Source organism: Triturus cristatus, chromosome 1_1, assembly GCF_964204655.1.
Source record: "Triturus cristatus chromosome 1_1, aTriCri1.1, whole genome shotgun sequence".
Lineage (NCBI taxonomy): Eukaryota > Metazoa > Chordata > Amphibia > Caudata > Salamandridae > Triturus > Triturus cristatus.
Window position 1 is genome coordinate 500662140 of NC_140579.1, and position 24905 is coordinate 500687044.

Consider the following 24905-nt stretch of genomic DNA (forward strand, 5'->3'; position numbering starts at 1 on the left):
TAAATCGTGCCTGATTGTCACTCCTTTTGGTCTGTCGTCCCCTCCCATACTGACTGGCCCCGTTACAGGGCTCATTTAGCTTCTTTCCATTTCAGTTTGCTTCGGGCACAATTTTTTCCGATTGCATGCCTGGTGTGCTGGATATATTGCAAACGTGGGCAGCTGACCAGTGTTACTGCTTTCCCCGAACACCCACTGTTTCTCCGTGTGTTCTCCCTTTCGCACCTTAGCTTCCACGTATAATCTACAGTCTGGGTTACTGAAGATCAAGCTGAGCAGTCACAAAATTAGAATGCTAGAAATGTGACTTTACTCGCTAGCTCCCTTTCACATAAGCTTTAGTTTTTAGCATTAATTATCTTTCACTCGCTGTGAGCTCTGTTGCTCCGTTTCTTTAAACAGAGCTGCAATTCTTGTTCTTTTTCTGTCACAAATGTGGCAGCTGTGTCGCTGATCCCAGTGGTAATTCCCCATTCTTAGTCCTATAGGCAGTCTTTCAGCTGTGTCTCTGATCCCAGTGGTAATTCCACATTCTTAGTCCTATAGGCAGTCCTGCAGCTGTGTCTCTGATCCCAGTGGTAATTCCCCATTCTTAGTCCTATAGGCAGTCTTGCAGCTGCGGCTATGGTCCTACTGGTAATTCCCCATTCTTTGTCCTCTAGGCAGTCCTGCAGCTGTGTCTCTGATCCCAGTGGTAAATCCCCATTCTTAGTCCTATAGGCAGTCCTGCAGCTGCGGCTATGGTCCTAGTGGTAATTCCCCATTCTTAGTCCTATAGGCAGTCCTGCAGCTGTGTCTCTGATCCCAGTGGTAAATCCCCATTCTTAGTCCTCTAGGCAGTCCTGCAGAGGCGGCTATGGGCCTAGTGGTAATTCCCCATTCTTAGTCCTATAGGCAGTCCTGCAGCTGTGTCTCTGATCCCAGTGGTAATTCCCCATTCTTAGTCCTCTAGGCAGTCTTGCAGCTGTGTCTCTGATCTCAGTGGTTATTTCCCATTCTTAGTCCTAAGGCAGTCCTGCAGCTGTGTCTCTGATCCCAGTGGTAATTCCCCATTCTTAGTCCTATAGGCAGTCCTGCGGCTATGGTCCTAGTGGTAATTCCCCATTCTTAGTCCTATAGGCAGTCCTGCAACTGTGTCTCTGATCCCAGTGGTAAATCCCCATTCTTAGTCCTCTAGGCAGTCCTGCGGCTATGGTCCTAGTGGTAATTCCCCATTCTTAGTCCTCTAGGCAGTCCTGCAGCTGTGTGTCTGATCCCAGTGGTAATTCCCCATTCTTAGTCCTCTAGGCAGTCCTGCAGCTGTGTCCCTGATCCCAGTGGTAATTCCCCATTCTTAGTTCTCTAGGCAGTCCTGCAGCTGCGGCTATGGTCCTAGTGGTAATTCCCCATTCTTAGTCCTCTAGGCAGTCCTGCAGCTGTGTCTCTGATCCCAGTGGTAATTCCCCATTCTTAGTCCTCTAGGCAGTCCTGCAGCTGTGTCTCTGATCCCAGTGGTAATTCCCCATTCTTAGTTCTCTAGGCAGTCCTGCAGCTGCGGCTATGGTCCTAGTGGTAATTCCCCATTCTTAGTCCTCTAGGCAGTCCTGCAGCTGTGTCTCTGATCCCAGTGGTAATTCCCCATTCTAAGTCCTTTAGACTGTGCTGCAGCTCCTTCTCTAGTCCCAGTGGTAATTCCTAAATCTAAGTCCTTTAGACAGTGCTGCTAGTTGCTACTCTGGTCGGGTCGGTAATTCCTCATTCTAAGTACTTTAGGCTGTACTGCAGCTGTTCTCTGGACACAGTGGTAATTCCTCATTCTGAGTTCTCTACAGAGTGCTGCAGCTGCTTATCTGGTCCCATTGGTAATTCCTCATTCTTTGTCTTCTAGGCAGTGCTGCGGCTGTGCTTCTGGTCACAGTGGTAATTCCTCATTCTAAGTCTTCCAGACAGTGCTGCTAACTGGTACTCTGGTCCCGTCGGTAATTCCTCCTTCTAAGTCTTCCAGACAATGCTGCTAGCTGCTACTCTGGTCCTGTTGGATATTCACACATTCTGAGTTCTCTAGGCAGTGCTGTAGCTGTGTCTCTGTTCTCATTGGTAATTACTCATTCATAGTCCTCTAGGCACTGCTATTGTTTAATATTTCTGGCAACTGCCTCTATTTAACTTTTTCTTAATAGAAAACGACCAGCAAAGGTCAGTGAAATACCAGAATCACTTTAGCATTCTCTGGATTCCAGTCCATAGAAATTGTGTTCCACGAGCACCCATAGATAATAATATTTTTTCAAATCTTGTATTTTCAGTGATATGGCCACCGAAGGGCCTGATTTTATATTAAAAACAGTGCATTGGACTATACCATTTCCCGCTGAAAGGCAATATTTCACTCCCAGTGTTCCCATACCTGGCGCTTCATGCAGTTTGGTGCTTATTTTCCCTCCATGTTAAAGAACAGTAGATGTTTCAGCCCAAAGGCTAACGTGCTGCATAGCTAAACACATATAGGTTCCCAAAGGCGAGACCGATTGCATTGCAAATGCTTGTTATATCAGACTTTCCCCCTCCTACATGGAGTTCCGCAAGGCCCTCAAGACTTTCCTGTTCAAGCAGGCCTTCAGCATATAGTCCTCCGCACTCTTCTTGCCCAGGAATCCCTTTAGCGCCATGAAACTGCATTGTGAACGTGTGCTTTATACATTTTTAAAAATTAAAATTCAAATCCACATCTGAGGGTTGATGGGTGCTTCTTGAGTGTGCTCTTCCCGACAGTGGCGTCACTAGGGGGGTGCGGACCGCACCGGGTGACACCATCGCATGGGTGACACCGTGGTCCGTGTCGACAATAATCTTGGCCGGAGGCCGGGTAAGGTTCGACAGACAGTAATATTATTTTGCATTTTGGTGTCACGGAGTCCGTGACACCAAAATGCTAAATAATATTACTGTCTGTCGAACCTTACTCGGCCGCCGGCCAAGATTATTGTCCAATTAAGCTACAATGTGGGCGTCCAGACGACGTTCGAAACGTCACTCACGTGACGTGGCTCCCGGCCCCGCCATTTTCATCACTGTCCATGGGGTTTTGCAGCACCAGGTGCACGCTTGTCTTCCTCTGCAGCCTGCAGCTGGTAAGTGGCACCCAGTGGCGTAGCTAGGGTGGGGCGGTGGGGTGGGGGCGGTCCACCCCAGGCGGCACTATTGTGGGGGTGGACAAAGGCATTTAGATAAGACTCGGATTGCTTTCGTGGACGGGCAGAGAAGAAATAGGACTCGGGCAATGTCCTCTTCTTTTTTGTGCTGGCAGCTGTCCCCTCCTCTCTTCCTATTTTTCCCTTTCTTTCTGTCTTGCTCCTCACTTACTGAAAACCGTGACTTGAAGAAACGGTTCACAACCTATCTTTCCTTCTTTCATTTAGTTGCTTCCCTGTGAAATGGATCCAAAAAAGAAAAACACTCTTGCGAGAAATGCCATTTTTATGAAATTTTTCTATTCCAAAGTGCAGCGGGATGGAGAGAAATAGGTTTTAAATATGAAAAATAAATACATAACTAAATAAAGCAAGACAGAGTGGTTGCAAAGTGGCCAGATTGGTTTTATTTACATCCAAATAAATCAGCATCACTTTACAGAGTTTGCCAGTGAAGCGCTACTTTTGTTTTCTCGTCTTACTTTAAACAGGATTGTTGTTCCCAGGTGGGAAAGTGTACCATTCCTGGAGGTACTGCAATACCTGGTTGATTGGTGGATTGGAAAACAAAATGTGTACCATGGCTCTGTGTTTTTGGATGTGGTCTTTTTAAACAATACTGCTTACGTTTTGTAAGGATATAAGCAATGGACATTGAAACGGTTCCCTTCAGGGCCCTCTAGTCATGTCCTTAACTTTTCAGGTAAAACCACTCGCTGATTTCTGAATAGTGAGTGATCGTTAAGGTAACCATGTTGTTTCTCCTTACATTTCACATGCTTTACTTTTTACTTAATCTTGCATTCCCTATGAGTGTTTGCTTTTACTTTTTTTTTTTTAGGCAGGATATTACTCTTATCAAGTGCATAATTTGAATTGAGCCACATCCAAGTGTTTATAGCGGGCACAATTAGGTTATAGCTGAAGGCAGTGCGAGTTTCTCTCAGTGGGGAAGTATGGTGTCCAGTGGGGGAGAGGATGTGGCACTATGGCCAGAGCTGTCGAATTTGGAACTGGGGAACCGGGTTCAGCCTTCATGACCAGTCCACCAGACCACTCTACTGAGGGAGCACATTCCCATGCTAGACCTTAGAAGGCCCCACTAGACCTTAGAAGGCTTGATGTCTTAGCACAAGCAGGTGTACCCTAGTGGTGTCAATTGTGGGTTAACCCTGAAGGCCTGTCACCCACAATTCATACTGAAGTTCATCTCCAGTCTTGCGGGCAGGCCTACGAAGCAGCACACCCTAGAGCAACAGTGATCCAGTCGCTGTGACTCTGTCACTGAGGTCACATGAACCTTGAGCAGGTTAGGGCGATGTGAACGGTGTGACCGCACTGGGTACCTATTTCGGGTGGGTGCGTAGTGTTTGCAAGTATATTATGGTTTAAAAAAAACTTGCTGCCTCCTTCCTGGCCTCCAGCAATTTTCAGAAACAATAAATATGTCATGATAACTTTGGTGCTTAATGTTCTTCCTAGAGAGAGATCTGAGTTTTGTCTAGTGGAAGGGTTGACTCCTGGAAAGGTAGCACAGAGGGTTAATGTGCCTGCTGCAAAGAACATGTACCATGCAGATCACAAAGTGCACTGCTTTAATGGGGGGGACCATGATGAATGGTCATTTAATGTCAGCTGTAGATGATGGATCACTGAACAGTGTCATGTATGTGCATGTTTGCATTGTGCTGAGGGGATAGCCAGGTAATTATTCACGCAGCTCTCTGATGGATGTCACATGCGGTTTTTCTGAGTCCCCAGATCGATCATGCAGTCTGTGTGTTTTCTTTTGTACTGCCAGTCACTGCCAGTCACCGGTGTATTCAACTGTGTAGCCTTGGACCGTGTCGTGTATGTGCATGTAATTTGCATGATCGATGTAACTATTAGCGGCGATACTACGTGTCTCTCGGGCCTCTTTCAAGTGCTCGCCGTCCTTTTTCCCCAGCAACTACCCCTCCCCAGGGGCGGCAATCTGAGGGATAGCCCCGGGCGTCACAAGCTCTAGCTACACCCCTGGTGGCACCCCCATTCTTCCCTTCGCTGTGTTTGAAAGTATGCCCTTTGTTTATTGGAAGTTCTTGGGCCGTGCTTTCCGTCTGGGTATCAATCAATCTGACACTTTCCTGTCCACTATGTGGCAACTCACCATGTATTACTATTAGCCCAGAGGTCTTTCTTTTTTAATCGTTTAGATCTTCCTGCATAGCCTGGCAGGCTCAATCTATTCCCCCCTCCTCTTAGTTGCCGTGGGCGCAGACCATCTGCTTCTTGAGATGGCATAGAATCCTTTTGTGCTGACATTTGGCTTGGGGCTGGACCCTCCCCCTCTATGGCCGTGGATTCAGGATCTCTTGTGACCCTCGGGGTTCCTTTCATGTGTCAAATATCGGAAAGAGTTTTATACTGGATGATTCTATCTTTGCTTTTTTTGCTTATGTTGCTTGTGCTATTTTTAATGCTAATTATATATTTGTAATGCAAATAATATTGCCTTCTGAATTCAGGCCAGCCAACATTAAATTGTTGTTACTGCTGCTGGCTCTGTTTGGCAAGGATGTCTGCACCTTTGAGTCATTTTGGTGATGGGTATCTGATGTTTGGGCTTCCGTCAGGGACCCCTCCACTCTCTGGCTCCCTGGCCTTATTTGGATTTTGAGCTCCTTATCATTTGTAATATTGCCTCTGTTTCTATACTTCTTTCTATGCTTGTTTTGGCACAGCTGGTTAAAGGAGATTTTTCAGGTCCTTAATCATAGATGTAAAAACTTCAGGCAACGTTGCTAGTTTCTCCACTATGATTCTGCAGTGGCAGTCTTTTGGAGTAGCTCTTTTTTTCCAAGTGTTCTAGCGATGGCCAGTGCTATAGTTTGCATAATGTCCATTTGGACCTCCAGCTTATGTGACTGCCAAGTGAGGGCATTAGTGGCTTCTAAAAGTGTGGCATTAATTGATGACAGCAGGATATCTTGGTTTTTGTGCAAGTCTTGGCTTTTTTCATGCCTGGTCTCCTGGAAATTTTCATGGGACGTCAGATGTGTGTGTGTTATACTGAGCAGACTAGCCCCTTGCTATTGCACCTCCAACCACGGCATATGTCTGTTTCCACTCAGCTCAATACAGCTGTCTCTTGATGTCAAGGGGCTGGTTGGGATAGTTTCAATTAGGTCCATTAGAACACTCACTGCATCCTTGGTGTGTATTTCTACAGTGATTTCACCGAGTCGAGCCTGTTGTGGGGACCTGGAGCCTGACATCCTTGTAGACGACTAAATGGGTTTGTCGCCCCCTTGACATGGCACTACTAATGAACCTGAGGAAAGTTCTATCACGCGTGTATGTGAGTGGCGTAGGTATCACAACTTCTGACGTTATTCTTGGTGACTGTTTGATACGTTGGAGCCTTATCATTACTTTAGGGGCATCCAAGTCCATTTCATTACTGATGCTAAGCCCCTCTTTATCGGGGAGGGCTCTCGACCACCTCTCTTTGCCGTCCTGTCACTGTCATTATCCGCTATCATAATAGCACTGGAGTCAAATGTTGAGCCCCCTGAGATTCCAGCTGGAACTCTCCTATAATAATCGTCCAGGGGTTTTGGCCCCTTTGCACCCTTCTTTGTGCTCCTCTTCGCACAAGCTCTAATCTGCTGCTATCTACTTCCCCCTTTTACCATGGCTGCTGCTCTTCTCTGCAAGAAGACTCTATGACTTACTTTCCAGCCTGAGGCGAACGCGTTGCTTTAACTTGCTGACGGTCACCATCCGGGGTCCTTCTTGATGTCCCTAGTGCTTTTCAGAACAGTTTCAAGGCGGTTGTCAATAGGACTCATTAGGCACCAGCTGGTTTAATATTTTCTTCCTATTTTCTTCCTGCGCGCCTTATAGCGTGAAGTGACTCAGGTGCAGCATATAAAATGTTTGTCCACGCTAAAAGCCTAATAGGTGCGTAGTCAACAAAAGTAGCCATTCTCAGTGGCCTCACATACACCTGCACTCCTGTGTCAAAACGAGTGGCACTGCTGCTCAGTGCGTGAGAAATAATGCACTGAAAAGGAAGAGTCGGAAAGGTGAACACTGTCTCTGCACTTCTGAATATAAATAAAAAAGTAGCATTCGTTTTTATCATGTAACGTTCTTTGGTGATGGAAACCAATTGGTTAATAGAGTTACAGGCTCTCAAACAATTTACTTGTGCCCTGTATTATTTATTTGGCAACATTTTTGCCCTCTCGTCTTCCGTGTTAAAGAAAGTTGTTGAGTGATGTCTTGAGCAGAATGAATGGCAATGACACTGTGCCTGGTAAGACAATTGGCATTGTTGTAACCGTTGACGGGTGCAGAGCTACTGTTATTTAAGTAAACTCCAGTCAGGTCCAGTGAGCATGATGCAAAGCGCCACACATTGGAATGGGGCAGGTGTCTCTGCCTCAAAGGAATGCATCAAAGCCACACTCCACATTTTCCCGCACGTGGTTAAGACTTTTCTATGTTGGCCAGGAGCAAGGGGAAGAGTTATGAAAGGATGGGTAACACCTCTGCAGTGCTTTAGACTCCGGTGTAGAGGAGCGGGCTTGGAAAGGCCCTAGAAGAAGAGGGACTCCCTCCGTGGGTGCCGCACAGATGAATACATCTCCTCGAGGAGGTCCATCATGGATTCATGAGATAAGTCGTGAGGGGGTGACACCATGAGTTACCCGCACCGGGTGACACCAACCCTAGTGACGCCACTGCTTCCCGACATATGTACTCCTGCTCTGTTACGGGTGTGGCCATTATCTGATAAAGGCTGAGTAAATGTGGCTAAAATGGTGATACTTTCCCTTCTCATATACCGTTGTGGTAATATTCTGGTAATCTCCTGACGACGAATGTTCCGAGATTTGGCAAATTGCTAGGAGATCATACATGGCATACCAGCTGGTGAAGGGCAGCCCTAACGAAATTACAGCTCCTTTTGGATGCAGGCAGTTTAGGTGGCCCGACTTTTGAGCTTTATTTCTTTGTGGCCCAGTTGCAATGGCTCTCCCGTTGGTTATCTAGAGGAAACAAAGATTTCTACACCTCTGTTGAGCCAGACGAAAATACTATCATTAACGCCACTAGGGGTGCCCCTATCACAAGGGTTCGCCTGCTTGCCCCGAGAAGCCCTACAGTGCCTAACTAGGGGACACTGGCTGACCCATAATTCCTCTAAACACATGCCTTCTATTCCCCTTTTGGGCCTTCCCAGAGGTGCAGGCTCCTTATGAGACGCGATTTGCAATTATGGGATGAATGAATAACAATGGCCACTGAAGTAGGACTGTGACTTAAAGTAGATGGATAACGACAATGACATAGTGCACACTTTACTCTTACACTGTCTCCTCTGTACCCTGCCAGTTCTGCTCATCAGTGGCAGCTAAAGATTTTTGTCAGAGGTAGGGTGTGATACTTCTCCGAAATTCCAGCGAGGTAAACGGGTAAACAGATTTCTTGTAGTTGGTTTGGGGGAGAGTAAACTCTTTCCCGGTAATTTTTTAAAAAAAACATTTGGGTCAAATTTGCTTCAACACCGTGCGAACTCTGGCAGACCATTGTGCCTGTGTGCAGGCATATTGAGCTGTAAAGTGATGGGTAAATGGAGTGCCTGTTTAAGTGCAGGCTGAGCACTATGCCCGTGTAAGTGCAGCGTGGGAAGAAGGAGTGCTAGGTGAGTGGTCCGAGTCCAGGGTGAGTAATGTGCCTGTTTGAGAGGTGTGAGCGCAAGGCAAGTGGTTTACCTATGTGAGTGACAAGAGTGCCTATGTGAGTGATATGCCCTTGTGATAGTAGGGTGAGAGAAGTGAGAGAAATGAGTACAGGGTGAATGATGTGAGTGCAGGGAGTGATGTGCCCATTTGAGTTTGGGTGCAGGTGACAATGCAGAGGGGAACAAGTGAATCCATGGTAAGCGACGTGCTTGTTTGTGATTAAGTGCAGGGTGAGCAGTAAGAGTGACAGGTTAGTAGAATGTCATGGGAAGTGCAGGGTGAGTGGTGTGCTCATGTGAGTGCAGAGTAAGCGCAGAGGTAACGACGTGAGCAGGGCCGGCTTTAGCACTGGTGACGCCCTGTGTGACAATCATGTTTTGCACCCCCTCCACCCCATGACCTCCTCTTCGGATTCCCTTACTACCACCGGGGCAAAGTGCCCCCCATCTCGCCATAGCCCCTTTCTCACATTGATTTCCGTAGTTTTAAAGCAGATTATATAGCTACCGAAACTAACCCTCTTTAGCAACATTAGGAAAAGATAATGAAAGACTGGGGGGAAAACATAACGCCCTAAACTATTTTATGCAGTTTGCATGCAGCTCTTTGGAGACAGTTCAGCAACAGTCACTGTTCTATATCAGGGTTTATTTTAGGAACTGCAGGAGCAAAAGGATCTCTGTGACAAAAGCAGCAATCCACTCAACTATCCACATAAAATACAGATCTGTGATCTGCACGGTATGCATTCTTTGCAGCAGACATATTAACCCTCTGCACTACCATATGGTGAGGCAAAATTGCCACTGGACAAAACTCTGAGTTCTCTGTCTAGCAGGAACATTAATCACAAGAGTTATCTTGACATTTTTATTGCTGCCTGAAAGCTGAACATACAGGGAACTCGGTAGCAGCTGCTTTTAAAAATTGTAAGTTATTGCTAATCACAGAGCCCCAGCCAGAGAGGTAAGCCCCTCGGTCAGCACCCAGTGCAGCTGCACCGGAGGCAACGCCCTAAAGCCAGCCCTGGAGGTGAGTGCAGTGCGATTGCTGTGAGTGCAGGGGGAGCGGTGTAAAGGATGTGTGAGTATGATGTATCCCCAGGCACTCTGAGTTACTCAGCATGTTATTGACACATTTGCCACCGTGGCCCCTGCGGTGCGGGGGACGAGCTCCAGTTGGCCCCGTCAGCACTGTACACTGACTTGGTCGGCAATGTGCACGGGCGAGGGCCCCTGGCGGATGCACATCTAGGAAGTCGTCCATGAGATGGTGAGGTATGCCAACTAGGATGATAACACAGTTCAGTCCAGAAGAATGTTTGAGCAGGTTGTTTGGCAGTAGAAGGATAGAAATGGACAGGTTTGAAAATGAGTGTGTTAATGGGGCAGAGCTCTATTTCTTAAGATTGAAGAACAGAAAGTCAGTTTCCTGGGGCATAGGCTGGGCTGGCGCAGATAGGCAAAGATTATTTCTTCATGCACTTGGCTTGAATGCACAGAAAATGGGTGGTTTGGGGTGTACTGACTGCCCAACGGCACAGAACTGACAAGGGCAGCTGCATTGTACTCTATGTTCCAATGGTATCAATGATAATCTATGTTAATTTTGATACTCTGTAAAATGCCGCAAAGAATGTCAGGCTGCAAAGCGCGTGATCTAAATGTGCACTCCACACCTTGGAAAGAAGTGGAAAGGTGAGATGCACACTGATTAGTAAATCTGTGGGTACAGGCCAGGGTTTGCATGCCTTTTTCTGAAGGATTATAGGCCAAGGCCTGCTAAGGTGGAAAAAGCAATAACATTTACAAATGTAAAATATAAAACTAGAAATAAATGCACAGATTTAGTGCGCCTGATCTAAAATCTATGAGTATGATATGGGGCATGACGCCTCAATATCTTTTACATTATGTTGGATTGTGTGGAGTGTGTCTTCACTGTCTCTCTTCAGCACGTTGCATCTTTTTGTAAAGTATGTTTTCAGTTTAAATGGATATGAATCACAGATTATGTGATATATTACCTACTGGCGGTCGCCAGTAGGTAGTTATAGTTAGGACCACGTTTCCATAGGAAAACCTCAACATTCTATTTTGAATAACTTTGGCGCCGGTCGACGAATCCTCGCGAATTTCTCAAAATAGGTGGGGCGCTACGCTCCGCTCCTACCCTGAAAGTCTCGGGGGGATCCGTCAAGCGGGGGCTGAGATAAAAGGGGGGTCCCAAAACGCGTTTTTCCCATGCATTTTTCCATAGGACCTTTAGAACGAGCTACAGCCTGAACGGCTGAACAGAATTACTCAAAATTTGGCAGAGAGGTAGTCCCTAGGTCAAGGAAGTGCCTTTTGTAGGTTTGGTGTAAATCTGTTCAGTAGATTCTGAGAAAATAGCCTTTAAATCAATATATATATCTGAGCCCGCTTACGGTACGCTTACCGTACGCTTACGGTAAGCGTACGGTGGCGTGCGCGAGCGCGATTCTGATTGGCTCTTAGATCTTAGTAAACATTCGAATCGGCCGAAACCAGGAAGCGGCGGCCGCCATTTTCTGTGTTTCACTCTGAAAAAAAAAGAGTGAAAACAAGAAAAGGGGGCAATGAGGAGAGTTACAGACCCCCTAACATTTGTAAGGGGGTCAAAGAAGGACAGAAAAGTACAAAAAAAACATTTATTGATTTTAAAAAAAAATCACGGGGTACGCTTACGGTAAGCGTACGGTAAAAAAATAAAATAAAAAAATAAATGAAAATCAGATTTAAGTGTATAGATATTAGGGGGCTCTAAAAAGAGCCGTTGTGTTTATGAAGTCATTTTTTTAGTGGTACCTACAAGTAAGTACCGATGCAGAGTCTAAGGTTCAAGAGGAAGACTCTGTTCCCTTCATCATTGAAGTGCACACCATCTCCTCTATAAATGTCTTGCATGTCATAACGCAAGTTGTTGTGGTAAATGGCACCCATACCATAGTCACGGAGGAAAGCAGAAACAGATTTGTTGACGTGCTTTCTTGCTTTGTCAATCTGCGGACAGAAATGATTGGACCAGTTCCATTTTTGCCTTTGGCATATGTTGGAAAACACAAAGGCAGTTTTAGGGAAAAGTGTAAACAGTTGTGCAAAGGTGTCCTTCATAAGCATTTCCAGACCTACCCCAGTCAAAGTGCCTAGGTCATTGCCACCACAGTGCACTATTATGAGGTCAGGGTGTTGGATTTGAATGAAGGATTTCACCAATGGCATCAATTGGTGCCACTTTAACCCTCTCTGACCAATCCATTTAATGTCTACATTTGGCAAAGCGAGGTCTCTCACCATATCTGTTTTCTCTGCAAACTTTTCACTCCAGAAGACATAGCTGTGCCCTACAATCCACACTGTGAACATCTTCAAAGGAGAACTGGATGCACTCAGGAGGTGTCTTTCAGTAGAATGGCAATATGAAAAGAAAGACAGTTTGGAAATGGAGGCATACATATTTTTTTCAAAACAAAAAGAACTGATTGGCTGTTTCATACCATTCTAGAATAAAAACTAGGCTGTATGTGAAAATTAATAGAAGCATGTTTTGTATTGGTACAAAAAAATGTGTAACCAAAGAACAGTACTATGGATTTGCTGTTAGGTTTGAAAAGTCAAGCACTCTTGCTCTGTGGAATTGAAACATTGTGTGTCGAACTTCTGACCTAACTGCACACAGCAGTGTTCCATGAGCTGTTGCTATGGTAGCAGGCAGAAGTCAAGTTGGGGGAAGGGTACTAGGCAGAAGTCAAGTTGGGGGAAGGGTACTTTTGGAAAAGGGTTGGTTTTCAACCAATAGAAATGTGTGATTACATTTGAAAAAAAGGGGGAAGCACTGAGATTTGAAACTTACATGTATATGTGTGGTAAAATAGAGGGAAAGTTTGCCATTATCTGGTTCTGCTGAGAGGAGAGAGGTGAACACAACAGAGATCCTGGCTCTGATAATCTGCTGTTTGAGTGTCACATTTCTTTCACAACTAACTAATTTTAAAGGTGAGTTTACAGTTTGAGAGGGTATGTATGTGGTAACTTAAGAAATGAATAATAGAAATGGGAATTGTTTTTGTTGTAGTTACATATGGTGGTTTCATAATGTGTCAGTCTGTAAAAAGTGATTTACACTTGTTTAAGTCTGTAATGCAAATACATTCAGCATCACTAAGGCTGGTTGCCCTTGCTGGAGTGTAGGCAGTCACAGAGAATACACATGGTGGTGGTCTGAAAAAAAAACAGCTTGGACATGTGCAATTAAATACATTTTAAAAAAAGGTTTCATATGGTGTCATAATGTGTCAGTCTGTAAAAGTGATTTACACTTGCCCCGAAAAAAAAAAGAGCAGTAAGTGTGCTTTCAAATTGGCAAAGAAATTTCGTTTTGGGACTAATGTGAAAACATGACTCTGTGTGCATAGAAGAATTATAGGCAGAGATTTATTGCGTCTTGCTCTGGTGATTTCACAGTTGCATTAGATGGAAAGGGGGAGCGAATTTTTGGGGGAAGAAGCAGAGTCTTAGCACACACCCATGTGCTTGCCATGTATAGTCATGCACAGTATTTAGAAGCGAGTGGGGTTTTCAGGTTTAAGTCTGTAATGCAAATACATTCAGCATCACTAAGGCTGGTTGCCCTTGCTGGAGTGTAGGCAGTCACAGAGAATGCACATGGTGGTGGTCTGAAAAAAAAACAGCTTGGACATGTGCAATTAAATACATTTTAAAAAAAGGTTTCATAATGTGTCAGTCTGTAAAAGTGATTTTCACTTGGCCCGAAAAAAAAAGAGCAGTAAGTGTGCTTTAAAAATGGCAAAGAAATTTCGTTTTGGGACTAATGTGAAAACATGACTCTGTGTGCATAGAGGAATTATAGGCCGAGATTTAATGTGTCTTGCTCTGGTGATTTCACAGTTGCATTAGATGGAAAGGGGGAGCGAATTTTTGGGGGAAGAAGCAGAGTCTTAGCACACACCCATGTGCTTGCCGTGTATAGTCATGCACAGTATTTAGAAGCCAGTGGGGTTTTCAGGTTTAAGTCTGTAATGCAAATACATTCAGCATCACTAAGGCTGGTTGCCCTTGCTGGAGTGTAGGCAGTCACAGAGAATACACATGGTGGTGGTCTGAAAAAAAAACCGCTTGGACATGTGCAATTAAATAAATTTAAAAAAAAAGGTTTCATAATGTGTCAGTCTGTAAAAGTGATTTTCACTTGGCCCGAAAAAAAAAGAGCAGTAAGTGTGCTTTCAAAATGGCAAAGAAATTTCGTTTTGGGACTAATGTGAAAACATGACTCTGTGTGCATAGAGGAATTATAGGCAGAGATTTATTGCGTCTTGCTCTGGTGATTTCACAGTTGCATTAGATGGAAAGGGGGAGCGAATTTTTGGGGGAAGAAGCATGAAATCAGATGTATTTTGGAGTTATTTGAGATATAATATTGTGATTATACTTCTGAAACAAACATATCAGACGGTATTTTAAAGAAATAAGTATTGGTATTAGATGATATTTTTTTACAATAATATGCATTTCTATAATGTAAAGTTTAAGTAAAAAAAGAATCAGGGCTTTTTTAATACAATCTTTGTGATTGGTTTTTTTTTTTTGCCCGCTGTAAAATGATGAATGCAATTGCTTTCACAATTTATAGTGAAATGCAATATATTCTGAAAACAGCAAAAATAAGGCAAAAATATTTTTTGGTAAAAAATGTAAATATGTGTACTGTATTATAAAATGTTTAAAAAATATTAATACTTTTTTCTTTTTTTCCAGATAGATATAGAAAATTTTCGAAAACTACAAACATTTTTAAAACTATTTTTAAAAAAAAGAAATGAATAAATATTTTTTCAGTGAGTATGGTAAGTCAATAATAATAATTGTAGTCTCTCAAGGACAATGTAATGTGATAAATGATTTTTAGTGTTTTTTAAAAAAAATAAAAAAAAGGTACGCGCACCGTACGCGTACGGTAAAAAAAAATAAAAAAAAGTTTTAAAAAACATTTGTAAAAAAAAGATGAAAGATAAGGTTGGCTCTTAAAAGAACCGTTGTGTTCATGCAGGGACAGAGGAAAGGAAGCATGGGAAAATCATTCAAAGCTACAAATGTGCTGATCTATTTTGTTGTTCACTAGGGAAACACTGGTCTCCCTATGGCAAATTAGACCTTTACAAAATGTGCAATGAATATCAACCTTCCGAAATCGAAGGTTCATTTCCAGAGGGCCAGCAAAAGGAGATTCTCCCCCCACAGATGAAGGGCTCACCTGACCTGCAGAAGAAGGAGTAAGCCCTGCAGATGATGGTCCAGGCTGAGCTGCTGTGGATGTACTGGCTCGTCTTTCTGAAGAGTTACCTCCAAAAAGATGACCATGTGTCCTTCCGTGTACATCCTGGAGGTGCCTCTTCATGGTGTGATTCCCAAAGGAATACTTCCTGTTAGGATTACCTCTAGAAAGTACACGCTTACACAGACAGCAAGTAACTAAGGGTGCATTCACCTTTTGCTGGCCTTCTGGAAAAGTAAAATAATCCCAAACATAAGAAGGCTTTTGTTTCCTCGATCTCTGCCTCAAGACAGTGCTGCTGGTGCTAGGCTCACTCTCAGAAGAGCTCTGCTGTTCTGCCATCGTATCCCAAAGACAAACCAGCTCCTTCTCCCAAGGGATCACAAGCAGAAATGAGGGGAATGGGTGTGGTGTAGGAGAATTCTAGAACTGAAAGTAGTTTCAACCAATCAAAAGTTGTGTTTCAAGATCACATGACCTACCGTACGCTTACGGTACGCTTACGGTACGCTTACGGTACGCTTACGGCAAAAAGTACGCATGCGCGTAAAAAAGACACGCGCTTCCGCGCATGCGCATAACAGTCACTCCCCGGCACTTCCGCGTAACGTGCGCGTGTGGCGTAAGCGCGCACGCGTCCCACGCGCAGTTCGCGCGGCTACGCAAAGTGCGTAACTATACACGAGCAGCGTAGATAGATGACGGACGTTGCGTAAACCGTACGCTTACAGTGAGCTTACGGTACGCGTACTATAAAATAATAAAAAAAATTAAAAAAAACTGGAAATAAATTTTACATGTTTATTTTAAAAAATATATTTAAAAAAAAATATTTAAGGATTTTTAAAATTTAAGCATAGTCTTTATAAAAGGTAAGAAAAATAAATTAAAAATATGTTTGAAAAAAATGAAGAATAAAAAAAAAATTAGCATTTAAAAAACCTTGCAAATTCACTGAAAAAACCATGGGTTTCACACACGTTATAGTTAGGAATTAGCATTTAAAAAACCATAGAAATTCAGTGAAAAAACCATAGGTTTCACACATGTTATAGTTAGCTGGACATTTTACTCGTAAAAAACCAATGAAATTGCCCCGTTATAGTTAGTTCAGCTAACTATAACTCGCGCGCCCGCAATGCACTGCTGATGACGTCACATATTACATCACTCATGACATGGTCAGTGACATCACTCATGACATCACTGATGACATCTCAAATGACATCACTGATGACATCACTGATGACATCATCCAGTGAATGTGTGTTTTTCTGAAAATTAAATATGTTTTATATATGTATATCTCAAGGTCGATGGAAGAATAAATGGGTATATAAGTGTCTAAATGGATGATTTGTTTTTGAAAAATTGATTGTGTAACTGACTGATTAAGTGTATCATAGTGAATACATGGCTTAGTGAGTAATGTTTAAATATGTAAATATCTGTATCAGTCTCTCAGTTTGTGTATAAGTGGCTGCATGGGTTGGTGAGTAGCTACATGGGTGTCTATATAGGTTATTAGTTGGTTTTTTGAGTATCAGTCTGAGTGTCTGCATGGTTCGGTGGGGGGTATTACGTAGTGCATAGGTGCATGAATGAGTGGCTCACTGTTTGTATGTGTTGAAGACAGCATGTGTGCAGGACTGTATGGGTGGATGAGTGTGTGAATAGGTGTGTTAGTGAGTGACTGACTGTCTCAATAGTGTCTTTATGAGTAACTACATATGTTTTAAACTAGTATATGTGACTATTGGTGTATATATGTGAGTATATGTGAGAGTGAGAGATTGAAAGAGTTCCTGTATGAATAAGTATGTGTTTCTATAAGTGATTGTTTAAAAGACTAAGTATGTGTAAGTTTCCGTAGAAGTAAGTATGGTGGTGTGTGTATAACTGTATATGCAAGTAAATGTATGTTTGATTCTTTATTAGCATGAGTGACTATGTGTGTGAGTACCTCTATGGATGAGTGGCATTGTGTAACAGGATGTATAGGTGTATGAGTACATATGATGAGTGAGTACATGTATGAGTGACTGTATAGGACTGTTGGTGAATGAGTGGATGTGTATGTGGATCTTAGAATTACTGAAGAGGTTGTTGTAACTGGTATTGGTATGTCCATTGTTTTGAACATTGTAGTTTCTATTTTTGAATGTGTGTATCAAAGGTTATATTAGGGTGAGAGGAGGTCTGCCACTCTATCACAAGGATGATGTCATCAGTGATGTCATCAGTGATGTCATTTGAGATGTCATCAGTGATGTCATGAGTGATGTCACTGACCATGTCATGAGTGATGTAATATGTGACGTCATCAGCAGTGCATTGCGGGCGCGCGAGTTATAGTTAGCTGAACTAACTATAACGGGGCAATTTCATTGGTTTTTTACGAGTAAAATGTCCAGCTAACTATAACATGTGTGAAACCTATGGTTTTTTCACTGAATTTCTATGGTTTTTTAAATGCTAATTCCTAACTATAACGTGTGTGAAACCCATGGTTTTTTCAGTGAATATATATATCATTAGGAGGGCCATTGATTGCCCATAAATTTATAATGGTGGATTTTGCACCGTGTATGAAAGGTTCTGGCCACACCAATTGGGTGGTTTGTGAATGTTTGGGAGTGTTTGAGAGCACACATTTAAAAATTTTGTCTTTGTATTTTATATTTGTTGTGGAAACAATTGTTGTTATTGTTTTGTCTTTTATCTTTCAGTTCCTATTGGAAGAGTAAAGTTACAAAAAACACTCCAGACTCACAGGTGGAGTATAGCCCACTATAGTGGGCAGTGAGAGGGGCTTTGGAAAAGTAGCATAGGGATCCAACTTGTCCTGATGAATGCCGGAGAATAAGCTTTGAACCGGCAGAAACATGTTGACCGCTATGCAGAATGAAGGGGTGGTGAGCACTTAATTTACTCACACCACCACTATCCATCAGGTATATATTTTCTTATATACCTTTTTGACCCTGACTAGGGAATACAGGAATAAAATTATTATAGAGATATCCCTTAGACAGTTTTTAAATTTAAATTTACGACTTATCAGCACTTTAGGATCCTGTCTTTTCCGTTTGTCTTTATCACTGTTGTATTGTTTACCCCTCCCTATTGCTCCACCTCTAGTGTTGGGTTTGCGCAGAGGCGTTAGTAGCAGCCCTATGATGAAGCATGCCATAACTTGTTGTGGGTGAGGGCAGTTTTTACAAAGTGTGTGTGCTCTCTTATATCTATTACATTTGCAAACATATATAGGCCGCCTGTTTGTTGCTCTACCTCCTAGTGTGTGTTTTCATAACCCTCATCAGCCAGGCTATCTTGAATCCAGTGGCAAAGTAAGCAAGGGACCCACGTCTGGACATACCCTGCCAACTTAGGGCGAACAAAGGGGAGAGTTATGAACCCGAAACCGGTCCCAGGATGCTTGTTTCCGGTCCAGGGAAGACATGGCTTGGTAGTTCGGGCTGGACTGTTCCCATGAGGCACAGGGTCAAGACTGATTTGCATATGGCCATGTCTGAACTGGGATGGTGGAGTGAGCTAAAGAATGATGATGGATTAAACCCAGATCAGTTGACTGGGGGGTGAGTGTTTGATTTGCTCAAACGCTCCGTTCATCATCCCCTTTGGTATTGCTTTGTTGTCCTTAAGTTGGTGGGGTATGCCCAGACGTGGGTCCTTTGCTCACTTTGCCACTGGATTCAAGATAGCCTGGCTGATGAGGGTTATGAACCCGAAACTGGTCCCAGGATGCTTATTTCCGGTCCAGGGAAGACATGGCTTGGCAGTTCGGGCTGGGCTGTTCCCATGAGGCACAGGGTCAGACTGATTTGCATATGGCCATGTCTGAACTGGGGTGGTGGAGTGAGCTAAAGAATGATGATGGATTAAACCCAGATCAGTTGACTGGGGGTGAGTGTTTGATTTGCTCAAACGCTCCGACCATCATCCCCTTTGGTATCGCTTTGTTCGCCCTAGGTTGGCGGGGTATGCCCAGACGTGGGTCCCTTGCTCACTTTGCCACTGGATTCAAGATAGCCAGGCTGATGAGGGTTATGAACCCGAAACCGGTCCCAGGATGCTTGTTTTCGGTCCAGGGAAGACATGGCTTGGCAGTTCAGGCTGGACTGTTCCTATGAGGCACAGGGTCAGACAGATTTGCATATGGCCATGTCTGAATTGGGGTGGTGGAGTGAGCTAAAGAATGATGATGGATTAAACCCAGATCAGTTGACTGGGGGCGAGTGTTTGATTTGCTCAAACGCTCCCTCCATCATCCCCTTTGGTATCGATTTGTCCCATATTGACAGCATGCTGAAGACACCCTCTCAGTCCCCCCACCACCGACCCCCGTGACCACATCATACCCTGCACAGCACAGCATACCAATATTGTTTTTATTCCCCCCTCGTATCTTTAATAAAACAATAGCCGATTAAAGAGTCATTTTAAAGTCATGAATCTTGAGTCTTGTGTCTACAAAAAGAAAGAAAAGGAGGGACCTCCCTTATATCACAATGATCCTTGAATCAAAACTTGAAATCATTCCTTGCTGGTAGCTTGCCATCTTAACAGAGCTTGTTTAGCGTTCTGCTCATTAAAGAAGAAATGTTGTAGACCGTCTTTTATGATCTTGAGAGGAGCCGGTTCTTGCAGGAGCACTTGTGAACATACAGCTTTGAGAGGATCCATTAGCTGACAAAGCGTTCATCGTTTGTCCATTGTTACCTTACACAAGTCAGACCGTACAAAAATGGACATTGTGTCCACCTTAACTGAAAACGATGGGCGCGCCTTGAAGTATATAGCTTTGCAAAGCATAAAATTGCCCAGACACACTAAAATAGGTCTAGCAAAATTGGATTTAGCCTAGCTTCCTTGGGTAGTTGACAATGGCAGTCTATGTGCCCGTTGAACTTGAGTGTCCATATCCCAGTCTGCAAGATCCGGAAAGGACTTTCGTAAACGTTTAACTGTAAAGGTCCGCAGATCGTTGCCTTCCCTTCCTTCTGGAATTCCAAAGATCCGTAAGTTCTGGCGCCTCTGCCGATTTTCAAGATCTTCGACCTTAGACTGCATTAGCGTCATTTGGGAGTTCTGTGTCTTCATCAGATTGACTGTATACATGTGGATTCTTCCACCGCGGCTACTCGCTGCTGTAGATCCGTAACTTCGGAAGAAAGCATGCTGACCTTGGATGCTACCTCTGCCAAGGCTTGCTTGATTTCCCTGCTATCGGCATTAGCCTGTTTATAGTGTGCCTGGGCTTCTGCTCTCTGTGCATACAGTGCTTGCATGACATTAAACAATGACGGCTCCTCTCCTGTCTGCTTCAAATTGTTGAATCTGGAACAGCAATTAACGGTGATAGTAGCACTGCAGAGTTTGTTGTTGGGGAGAAAACTGAAGATGTTGGGAGATTACTGCTAATAGCAAATGCCGATTTTTCTGGGGCGTCTACCTGGTCGATGTCAGCTCTAACTCCCTCTGATAGTTCTGTAGGAGTGGTTGCCGTACTGCTGGCGTTGGATAACCTAGAAATGATGTTTTTAACTTTGCCTTTTGAAGAAACCCAATTACGCAAAGGGCTAACCCGTGAGCCAGTCTTAACAGTACCAGTTGAAGCCTCCTTTAATCGCTCCATTGCATTGATCACTTGTTGCTTTGCTTCCCCACCGCGACCTTTGCCACCTTTGCATGTCTTGGCAGTTTTGGGGCTTTTGACTCTCACATCCCCCCCCGCCAGGGGTGCTATCTTGGTTATCCTCCCAGCTTTGAGCCATATTAAACCACTCCGTATGGGGAGCCGTTGCAGCACAGCTTGAGCCAAACGCCCCTGTATTAGACACAATGTCGACAGAAGTATCTGCTAGATTGTGAGCACCTTGCCCTATTTCCTCTAGTTGTTGCCTCCCTCCGGCACTGATGACTCTGCAACCTCTACTAATGTCGCTACTGTTCCCCTCCTGAAGACTGTTTCCCGTTGTCTGATCAGAGGTCTCAATGGAGTCAATGCGTTCCTGCAAAGTTAGTTCGATATGACCAGCAGTCCAATTTATCCATTTGACTGTCTGTTTGGCAATCTCTCATACCCAAGAAGCCATCTTTCTCTGACTCTAAATCGCCAGCTGAGCTAATTGCTGAATCGATTGTCTTTCTGACTTCCTGTGAAATAATGACATGATGCGCAGCAAGTATGTCCGTAGCTTTGTCTGGGCTAGCCTCGCCACCTCTTACGTCCTGTATTGCAGCATTCAGCACTTCGGCCATCACAACACCCGGGATGGAGTTCTCAGATCCACATGACCTAAGCATTTCAGTTGCTCTCCTGGATTGAAGTAGTTTCAAAATTGGCTTTCCAAGCTGCGACCCTATACCAGACTCAACCCTGGAACCAGTAGCGATGGTAGTATCAGCATAGACCGCAGGGATACCGACAGACGAGTTAAGAAGGCTCAGCTCACCTGCTGGCGAAGTATTAGCGCTGCTTCCTTCCTTATCCTTGTTTGAGCTTCCCATAGTTTTGAAAGTTACACTTGCTGAATTTGTAATTTTGTTGCGCCGTCCTTTAGCAGTGCGTGGTGGAGCCATGTCAGCCCACAGCTCCTCTTCCCTTTCTGAGAGTGTGGCTGAGAGACAAACACTCCCGGAGAACCGCTCTCCATCCCTCCTACGCTGAACCTCCAGTGAGCCATCGTGGTCCCGCACAGTCCCGCTTGTCTTGCGGCCCCGCAGTAATAGAAGTTACGGCTAAGGTCTGGCTGTGTTAAGGATACGGACATAGCAGGTTACGTACCCGAGCGCTGCCCGCTTACTGCATTCTCCAAGGAGCTCTGAGTTAACAAATGTGCCGCATCTCTTCGGCAAGCAGGGGGTCTATGTGTCCCGAGCCGCATGGTGGATTTTTCGGCCAGCTCTGTTCCAGGTATTCCAGGCTCCCCGGATGCTGCAAACTCCTCCCACCTTCCTATAGCTAAAGGAGGAATCCATAAATAGAGGGTTGAAGGAAAAAGTGCAATAAGAAAGATGAAAAATAAACCACATTTTTAACGCACTTTTTCCCAGCCCTACACTTTTTTAACGCAGATTTCTCCATCATCTATGCGCTGGTGTGGAAATGGTTTAGATATGAGGAAAAAGTGCGAAGTCTGAATGCATATTTTCCTCATGTTTCCCCCTTTTTTACTGCACCAAAGCCAGGTATAAATGAGGTGGTGTGTGTTTGATGATTGCCTTGTGGAGAAGCTTACGCTTGTATCTGTGGGCCTAAGTTGGTTATGGGTGTAAGATGTAGGCCTAGGAAACGTTATGTCCAATGCTGTCGATCTAGTCTACTTATTGTGAAGCGTTATAACAAAGGCAGTTGGTCTAGCTTATTAATTGTGAAACGCATTTGTTAAAGCCAGTAAGCATGTAACAATTTGTTGTCATCACATTGTTTGACGGGCTAGAGACTTGAGTAGGCAGACATTGGCCTCCCACTCTGACAAGCCCTGTGGGTTTTCAATGTGATCATTCCTATTAGGCCCTGTTGAGAGAGGGTATATATTGCATTGCAAGCTGTATTTTTCTGCATAGTTTTACATTTCGAACTTTATGCATGATGGTTGCTAGTTTAGGTGCACTTGAATAGGCTTGTGTTCGGTAAGGTGTAGACAGTGGTAAAGAGTAAAAGCTTAATTGGTTTATTGGGAAAAATCATGTCAGATTCCGTAGGTTTGATCTGTTAATTATGAAATGTTATAACAAAGTCGGTAAGCCTGACCTACCTATTGTGAAATGCATGTGTTTTAAGGATGTGTGCAATTAAACTGTACTAAAGCCTATAGGCAGGTATATTGTTACATGGAATTTCACAGATTACCATAATAGACAATTAGTGTTGGTGATTCACACAAACAAGCAGTGGAGAAAGGAGATATACACTACAATAATCCTTGTTAGGCTCTAGAGAAACAGTATTTTTCTTTGTCAACTGTAATTTTGTATACATGTGTACTTTAATGACTGTATGCTGGGTGGTTGCTTTGTAGAAAGCTCACATTCAGTACTGTACGCTTGAGTTGGTTATGGTGACGTGCCAATGATAAAGGTTTTAGGTCTGATTGTTTATTATGAAAAGTAACAATAAAGGCCTGGAATATTGATTGAGAAAAGCATATGTTATAGTCAAAGGCATTTAAGAATGGATTGCTATTATTCATAATTAAAGCCTATAGATAAGTATATTGTTAAATGAAACGTCACAGATTACCTTTGTACGGAAGGATTTTGGTGGTGGTTATCCCCTCTAACAATCCGCAGAGGGAGAAGATTTGCACTGTGAGAATTCTTGCTAGAGTCTCTTCCTAGCTGTCTGCCAGGATCCTATAACAAAGAAAATCATAAAAAAATACATGCTCCCATATATACAATTATATATCCATATAGGTACATTAGAGGGCCTTTGAGTCAGCTCTGTTCTGCCATTGGTCTGTCTGGGTGATTTAGATTCTGCTTCCATCCATGACAGCGTACTGCATGGGGTAATGGTTCAATCCACATCAGCCATTGGCTCTCTTACAATGTAAATGAACACGGCGGAGGAAGTTCATTAATGCCTGTTTAGGTTCGTGGCTGCGTTCTAAACACTTCTACGGCAGCATGATTTCAGGATTTTAGGGTTGCACATTCACTGTGTCTTCGTTACATGTGACAGCCAGACCAGCCCATTCCTTTGGCTCTATGCCACCTCCAGGTACCTACTTCCCCCATGGCAAGCAAGCAACCACAAGGGGTGTTTTCATGGTGACACAATCTTTGTGTCTTCCACCATCGCATAACCTGTTCTTCATCAGACAGTTTGCACTTACTGGGCAATTGTTTGGATAATACCTGTTCCGCAAAGTCCTGAGGAAAGCCATAAAGAAAAGGGCTGAAACGTGTCGACCTACATCACCCGGGATCAACGCCCATTGAAAAGGACAATCATCCAATTTACATGTTGTGACAGACCTATGATAGGAATATGGCTCGATGAAATTTAATTATGTAATGTAGTATGTGGCATTTGTACCTGGAGATGGCTATTTTTGTAATATTACCGTTATGGTCTTTTGTCTGTTATTGCGATTACATTGTTTACCTAAATACCCACATTGTAGCAGATCACATTGCGTTTTTATACATTTTATAAATATGCATACTGTATGAGAATAAGTGACAAGAGAATAATTTTACTTGTTGCTGCCTTCTTTCTCTGCAGTCCAACAATGCCACCATTATGTCTGATCATAGGAATAATATAGATTGACACAATTGAGGCGACAAATAATAAGTCTTTCTCTTACTTGGTCATTGCTAGAGCCATATTTATGTTCATGAATGATGGCATTTTCTGATCATGTGTACATCTACCTGAAAATGTGTGTCCTCCAGTGTCAGGGATGATTGGCCAGTCCTTTATTTTTCAATTTTCTTCTTTTATAGTTCCCCTTTCATTTATATGTTTTTTTTCTTTTCATATTAATATTTCTTAAGATGATGCTACGGCTGTCCAGGCAATGCTTATGGGTCACTTGACTACTTCTCATTTCATCTGCAATTCGCTGCATCCCATGTGGCCACTCCTCTAAACAAAGAAACCATGATGAAATGCTGTTGTCAATGGTGTATAACTATTTTACCATTTCAA